Raw genomic sequence first — 7,559 nt, forward strand, 5'->3', positions numbered from 1 at the left:
CACTTGCTGAGAGTTCCATGGTTCACAGATGCAAACTGCTACCTGATATCAAAATACAGTCTGCCAACTGTTGCAGAAACATTACTGCTTAAGGCTGAAATACCGACTATCACTAGTACTTAAATACTGATTATTATTTAATAATACATTAAGCAATGGTGCTGTAATAGGGATATTCACTGACCGTAGAACCATTGCTCAGAAATATTGATTGCTAACTGCTAACAGTTATCTTTTTTTATTCATCCATAGAAAGGCAGTGGCACAGTGATAATGTCATTGGGCTAGTCATCTAGAGGCCCAGGCTAATGTTCTGGCAACATGAGTTCAAATTCCCGTGACAGTTGGTGGAATTTAAATTCAATTAATACATCTGAATGTAAAGCTAGTCTCAGTAATGGTGACCATGGCAACTACCGTAGGCTGTTGTAAAAACCCATCTGGAAAGAAATCTGCAGACCTTCCCTGATCTGGCTTAGAGATGAGTCCAGACCCACAACAATGTGGTTGACTCTTAACTATCCTCAGTTCAGGGGAAATAAGGAAGGCCTTGCCAGTGAAGCATACACTCCATGAAGGAGTAAAGAAAAGTAAAATGTGGGAAGAGACATTTATTGCTCATTTCTAATTGCACTTGAGAAGATAGCAGTGAATTGTTCTTTTGAACTGTTGCAGTATTATGATGTTTCTACACCTACTGTGCTATTAGAGTGAGAGAACTCTGGATTTTGACCTAAAAAGAAATGAAAAAACAATGTAAATGGTAGACATTGTAGCCATGATCCAGCTGTGATGTAGGGGGTGCCAATTAAGCAGGCTGCTTTGTTTGGGATGGTGTTGATCTTAAGTGTTGTTGGAGATACACGCAAGGATTCTATGCATCAGAGGAGAATGTTGCATCATACTCCTGACTTGTGCCTTGCAAATGGTGGAAAGGTTTTGGGGAGTCACCCACTGCGGATTACCCATTCTCTGAGCTGCTCATGTAGCCAGAGTACTTTTGTGGCTGATCCTCTTAAGCTTCTGGTCGATAGTAACCACTGGGATGTTGATGGTGGGATCTCACTGTTTGAAATCCATTGAATGCCAAAGAGAGATGGTTAGATTCTCTCTTGTTGAAGATGCAAGTGTTGCTTGCCACTTATCGGCACAAGCCTGGATGTTGTCAAGGACATGGTACATGTGGGTGTAGATCGCTTCATTATTTGTAGAATTATGAATGAAACTGGACATTGCAATCATTGCTCAATATGCACAATTCTGACCTTATGATGTTTTGTTATATGTTCAAGGTCGAAATGGGGTTCTTTGGGGTTTGTGTATTTACTCTGAGTAAGTCACCAAAGACTAAAAGCTATCGCCTCTCGGCCTTTTGGCTAAGATCAAGTGTAGTATTGACATGCTGCGTTTGGTTGCAGTCATTAGGTTACATTTTAGCTTCATTTGAAGCAATTTTTTAAAGCGGCATCTTGGGCTTTTGGCTAAGATGCAAGTAAGATCAAGCCTTGGAGGAGGAGCTATACCTACTCCAATCAGCTTGGATTATGTAGATCAAGCCCAAGACAGGTGAGAGCCCTGTCTTGTCAGCTTGGAATGGGAATGTCCCAACTTGTTGGGACTCTGAATTGGATTTGATTTGACTTGATTGGATTGGAATAAAGTTTAAAAAAAACTACCATTTACTCACAGTTATATGTACATCTTAGATGTACAGGAGGTTAGACTTCATCTTCCTCTAGATTTCTGTTACATAGTCATGTGTCCATACATCATAGTTACATCACTATCACGTGCTTCTGATGTTAACCCTTTACCCTGCATCTGTCCCCAAGACTTTATCCCAAATGTATACATCACCCTACATCTTCCCTCAAAGTCTCCGGGGGTGATTTAACTGGCTTGTCAAGCCGTACCCAGTTTCTCACTTATCATGATCTTACTGTTCCCAATCTGCCAGGAAGGTCGTGAAGCTGACTTTAATATTCATTTGAATATCGTTAGTGAACCCTGGACATAATATCGGGGCTCAATTTCCTTAGCGGTCTTGCCAGTGGAGATCCTTACAACGAGGATCATGTATGATCACCAGCAACAAGGAACTAATGTGATGGCCTCTTTAATGGAGACGGGGGCCATCGAGGTCCCCTAGGTGATTGGGGTCGGGGTGAGTAGTGCCTCTTGGGTAGTGCCAGCCTGGCTGAGTGTGGCGATTGGCTGGGGGTAAGGGCATGATTGGGTACCGTGATTAGACGTGGGTGCAATCAGGTGGAGTCCATGATCGGGACGGGATGGTTGGGGGTGGATGGGCAATCAGGGTGCTGCTTACAATGGGGGGGCAGATTGGGTAGGTGGGGGTGCAATGTGGGGGACTGACAATCTCCCAGTGCACTGTCCACGCTTGACATTGTGCAATGGCGCATGTGGAATGACACCCTCTAGTAGTTGGTAGCTGGCTTCCCAGTGTGAATAAATGCTATCTACTCCCCCTACTGGCAACAATCATACTTTGCCTCATTTTGTTTTCTAAGTGTCGTAAGATCTGATATTTTTTCTCTTGGTGAAAAGAACGGGTCTGAAACTCTCCCGTTTTCATGCTCATTTGGTACTTAGAACTTGTTTGGTAAGATTGCCCCCTCAGACTTCACAGGGTTAGCCTCTGAAGTGTCTTGATCAATCTCCCTGATCTTGTTCTGATCGCTTTCTGAAGGTCTTGTTTTTATTTGTTCATGGGATGTGGATGTCATTGACTGGGCCAGCATTTATTGCTGATCCCCAGTTGTACCTCAATACATAGAAACCATTTAAGAGTCAACCATCTTGCTGTGCTGTGGCTCTGATGTCACATGTAGGCTCAACTAGGTAAGGAAAGCAGACTTCCTTCCCTAAAGGACATTAGTGAGGCAGATGGGTATTTGTGACAATTGACAATGGTTCGATGGTCATCAATAAGCTTTAATTCTAGATTTTTATTGAATTTCACCATCTTAATTTACCATTGTTCTGGGTCTCTGGATTTCTAGTCCAGTAATGTTAGGGACCAGATCAGAAACCCCAAGTATGTTATTATGCCTACCTGGACCCCAACTGTTTTTTTTTAATTTTGGCATTAGTGCAAGGATAAGGGTTGGAATTTCCCAGCCATTCATGCCCTGCCACTACTGTAATCAAGAATGGAGTATTTGGCACTCAGCCATATTTCCGTTCACTGCAGCGTGTCTAGAGAATCCCACTGGCACGAATGGAAAATTCTGGCCAAGGAGTTTCACTTCAGGTATGATTCTGTTGACATACTAGAAAGCTTTTGTCAAAACAAACTTTATTTTTAACAGTACAGTTTAAATGCGTCAAATGAATTAGCTTAACTTTTAACAATTGAAATATTTAAACATGAGTAGATGCAACTTTTAATTACTAACTTACCTCTATTAGTTCCAATTTAAGCAATATTTCACATAGACTTAAACTTTCCTTCAAAAATCAGAACAACAGGCCGAGAGCTTTTGAACAACCCCTGGAGAGAGATATTCAGAGAAACATCTGTCTTCTGAGACTTGAACAGCAGCCTCTCGAGAGAGCAAGAGAGAGACCATTTCCTTTTTGCAAACCCAAGCAGAATTGCTTGCTTGTCTCTATAACTTGTTTAGTTCCTCCCATTAGCACATTAATCTCTTGTCAATCAACCTAATTAAATCCTACTCTGAAACCCCAGGGGAAAAACAAAAATAAATGAAAAATCCATTAGCCCAGATTAAAAGAAACATCCCATTATCTAGGATTAATTACTCTTCTATCTTCCCAGCGTATGAACTGCCTGGGGCAGACAAATTGGCCCCATAAACAGAACTGAGTTTTAAAACATACTTTTCACAAGAAACATTATATAAATACTTTCTTAAAGGCACAGTATTGTCACAGTAACAATACCACTTATTGTTACCTCTTCTTAGTTACCAAACACACCAATACAAAAGGGGTTCTCACTATCAGAGATGTTAATGGGAAGATGACTGAGAACATATCTTCCAGGTATACAACATTGTCCTCCCCACTCTCCACATTCTGCAATCTTGCTTTGTTTGATTTAAGAGTCCTTCTCCTGGGTAATTATAGAGATCTGCCTCGTTTCTTCGTCCTTACATCCATCAAAATCTGAATAATAAGCCAAAGTTTCAGTTGTCTTTCTTCTCATCTCACTGGTCCACCTCAATCCTAAAAGATCTTCATCGTGGTGCTCTTTCTATTATTATGTTTTCTTTCTGTTGGTCTCATATCTGTACTCTCTTCCCAGGCTGTAGCATTGATAGATTTTGTGCTATATGCGTGAAACTGAACTTATAAGTTTGTGTGTGTCTCTGTTGCTCTTCACTCTTTTGAACTCTCTCAAGGTGATCTTTGGTTCTAGTTTCTGTTCTATACCTGGAAGATATGTTCTCAGTCATCTTCCCATTAACATCTCTGATAGTGAGAACCCCTTTTGTATTGGTGTGTTTGGTAACTAAGAAGAGCTCATTTGAGATCTTTCTATGGCCAAGTGGCCCACAGCTTGAACAGCTAGGTCCGATATGAAACTAAATTAATTGCAGCCAACAGTCTCCACAGCCAGACCTGTGGGATGGCACAGTGGTTAACAGTGCTGCTTCACAGTGCCAGGGACTCAGGTTCAATTCCAGCCTCGGGTAACTATCTGTGTGGAGATTGCATGTTCCCCCCACGTAAATTAGGGTTTTCTCTGGATGTTCCGGTTTCCTCCCACACACCAAAGATGTACAGCTTAGGTTGATTGGTCATGTTAAATTGCCCTTTCGTGTCAGGGGGATTAGCAGAGTAAATATGTAGGTTATAGTGATAGGGCCTGGGCGGAATAACTGTTGGTGCAGGCTCTATGGCTCAAATGGCCTCTTTCTGCACAATAGGGATTCTATAATTCTATGATGGGAATTCAGACAGGCCAAGTTAAAACAAAAACAAAGATCAGAGGCGAGCAAGTTAAGTCTGGTTAAGCAGGTTAATTCAAACAGCTCTGATTTCTCCTCTCCCCTATCACCTATCCATAAGCAAAAAGGTGTCTTGATTTTGATTTCCCTCTTTATAAGCCGTGGCATATTTCCCAACCACTTGGTTTTGGTGTGATCCAACTTCTATTACAAATACCACAACAAACTCATGATGGGATGAACTCAGAGGTTCAGTTTATTTGCAGATACTCAAAGGGGTTTGCTTTGTAGCCCCCTGTGCACTCACACTGTGAAAGAGGGATAGAGAAAGTAAGATTTCAAGGCAAAGACCACAGAGAGAATTGTTGGTTCTCATGTATACTGAGTCCAGAATCAAAGTCCACTGGTGCATTCCTTCGCAGAGGTCTGCAGGTTGGATAATTCACTCTTCCAGCAGAACGGACTTCCACGATGAGATAGCATGCAGACATTAATCAGTTTTGAAGGTGATCGTACTGAAATGCTTGTTGAAACAATGTAGATGGGGTCAGATATTTAGCCTTGGCAAAGCCCTTTTTCTGTGCTGATGGCAGACTCAGCTTTGCAGCTCCCACAAGGCAATATTACTGGTTTCACCAGTTCAGATCATGTCACATGACTCTCACTTCTCCACAGCTTTGTCAGTGGATGTGGATCACTTTGTCTGGGTTCCTGAGATTGTTTAAATTGCAACCATTAAGTCTTAAAGGGAGGTCGTGGGGTCCTTTGTCCTAGCAGGCAATTCAGTTGGTTAGGTTTGGCCTATGAAACGTAGATGCTCGCTGTACAGTTGTTAGGCCCTCATCAGAGATAATGAGGTGGATGACTCGTTGACCCTGTCAAATAGCTCCTTTTGTTCTGGGTCTCAAGCAGACATTGCTTGAGCCATTTTAAAAGGTAATTGTTCAATTGCTTTTTTATTTTTGAAATTAGCTATTAGGATATGTATATATATTATGAAAACATATCGGGTGGGATTTTATGGCCTTGATAGACCCAAAACCATAATATCTCACCCGGGATCAACAGTCCTTCCCATTGTCTGCCCTCGCCCACTCCGATTTCCATGGTGGACAGGTCGGTAGAATTCTGGCAATAGTGTGAGGTATTAGCCCCTGACCACTTGTCCACCTTGTTCAAACTTGTCATAATCTTGTAAATCTCTATTACATCTCCCCTCAATCTCTTTTCCTACAAGTTGAACAACCTCTTCTCCAACTTAACAGTCTATCTAAAATCCCTCATAAATGAACCTATTCTGATAAATATCCTCTACACCCTTGCATTCTTCCTGAAGTGTGGTACAATACTCTGACAAGATATTTATATTTATATCAGTTAATGTTTGATACTGAATATCTCTATTTATGAAGCCCAAGATCCCATATGCTTTGCTAACAACTCAATTTACCCTGCGACCTTCAAAGACTTATGCACATGAACCTCCTGACCCTTCTACCCTTGTACACTTTTTAGAATGGTATCATTTAGTTTATATTGTCTCTTCCCATCCCTTTGGCCAAAATGCATCATCTCACTTCTCTGTAATGTGTCCTTTTATGATTAAAATTCCCCTCACAATCACTAAGCTTAGAAATCTTGACCAATGTCTATTGCAGCAATATTTCTCACAATATTGTGCAGTCAAATAGACTTCCTTCTATTTCAGAAATTCTCAATGTTTCCTAACACTGAGCTACCGACTGCCATCAGTACATAAATACTGATGACCATCTAGTGTTAAATACTGACTGTGATTTAATTCAGGTGACTGGTTGGTATGCATTCAGGAATACTGATGCTTTCTAGTCCATAAATATATAACTCTCACCTCATATGAGAGACTGGTTGTGAATTTCATGAATATTTTAACTCCTCTGATCAGCACTAATTTTAGGAGCTGATGAGGTTCACATCCGACTCATTATAAAATGCAAACCAAGATCTCATTCCTGAGCAAAGTGAGGCCTTGCCACCAGATAAACATGTCCGAAAATCATTGAGGCCTACTAAGACAAGTTAAAATATTTTTCTTAGTGGGGCGTATTGAACAGAGCTGTAACTCTGTAACAAATGTTTAAATGGCTCACTGCATCTGCCAGACCTGATGGGGCCATTACATCCTGGTAGTAAGGTAAGTTTTGCCTGTTACTGCCCTGTTCTTCTCTGTTGGGAGGGTGTTGGTTACTGAACAGAATGTTTTACATAAGTTTTTGTAGTACGTTAACCATAAGTTTTATTAACAAACAGAACTATTTTCACATATACATTAAAGACTACAGGCCTGGTGCTACCTTGATGCTTAGGTCTTTACCTGCCTGGGTCTTGGTGATGTGCCTTCTTACATCATCCTGTGGATGGTACTGTGTATACTAAGTTCCACATTAACCCTGTATGTGCCAGACTGTTATGCTACACCCTTGTTATGGAGATGCTGGTGTTGCACCCTTGTTGCCAGCTGTGAAATCAGGAAGAAACAGTGTCTTTTTTTTGTTACATGACAAGTGCTGTCATGGCTAAGATTAGCATAAACTGTAGACCTGGAATTGAACATGGAACCCAGGGGTGCACTAAGAATTGTGGAAT

General features: G+C 41.2%; 1 non-coding gene across 1 annotated transcript; it reads left to right on the forward strand.

Moving 5' to 3' along the window:
- The first annotated feature begins 1,356 nt into the window (after positions 1-1,356).
- LOC145344657 (U2 spliceosomal RNA) lies at positions 1,357-1,555 on the forward strand. Its single transcript, XR_013886948.1, has one exon. It is a non-coding gene; the product is annotated as a U2 spliceosomal RNA (small nuclear RNA).
- The last annotated feature ends 6,004 nt before the right edge of the window (positions 1,556-7,559 follow it).

Source organism: Carcharhinus amblyrhynchos, chromosome 6 (genome assembly GCF_965287045.1).
Source record: "Carcharhinus amblyrhynchos chromosome 6, sCarAmb.v2.hapA, whole genome shotgun sequence".
Taxonomy (NCBI): domain Eukaryota; kingdom Metazoa; phylum Chordata; class Chondrichthyes; order Carcharhiniformes; family Carcharhinidae; genus Carcharhinus; species Carcharhinus amblyrhynchos.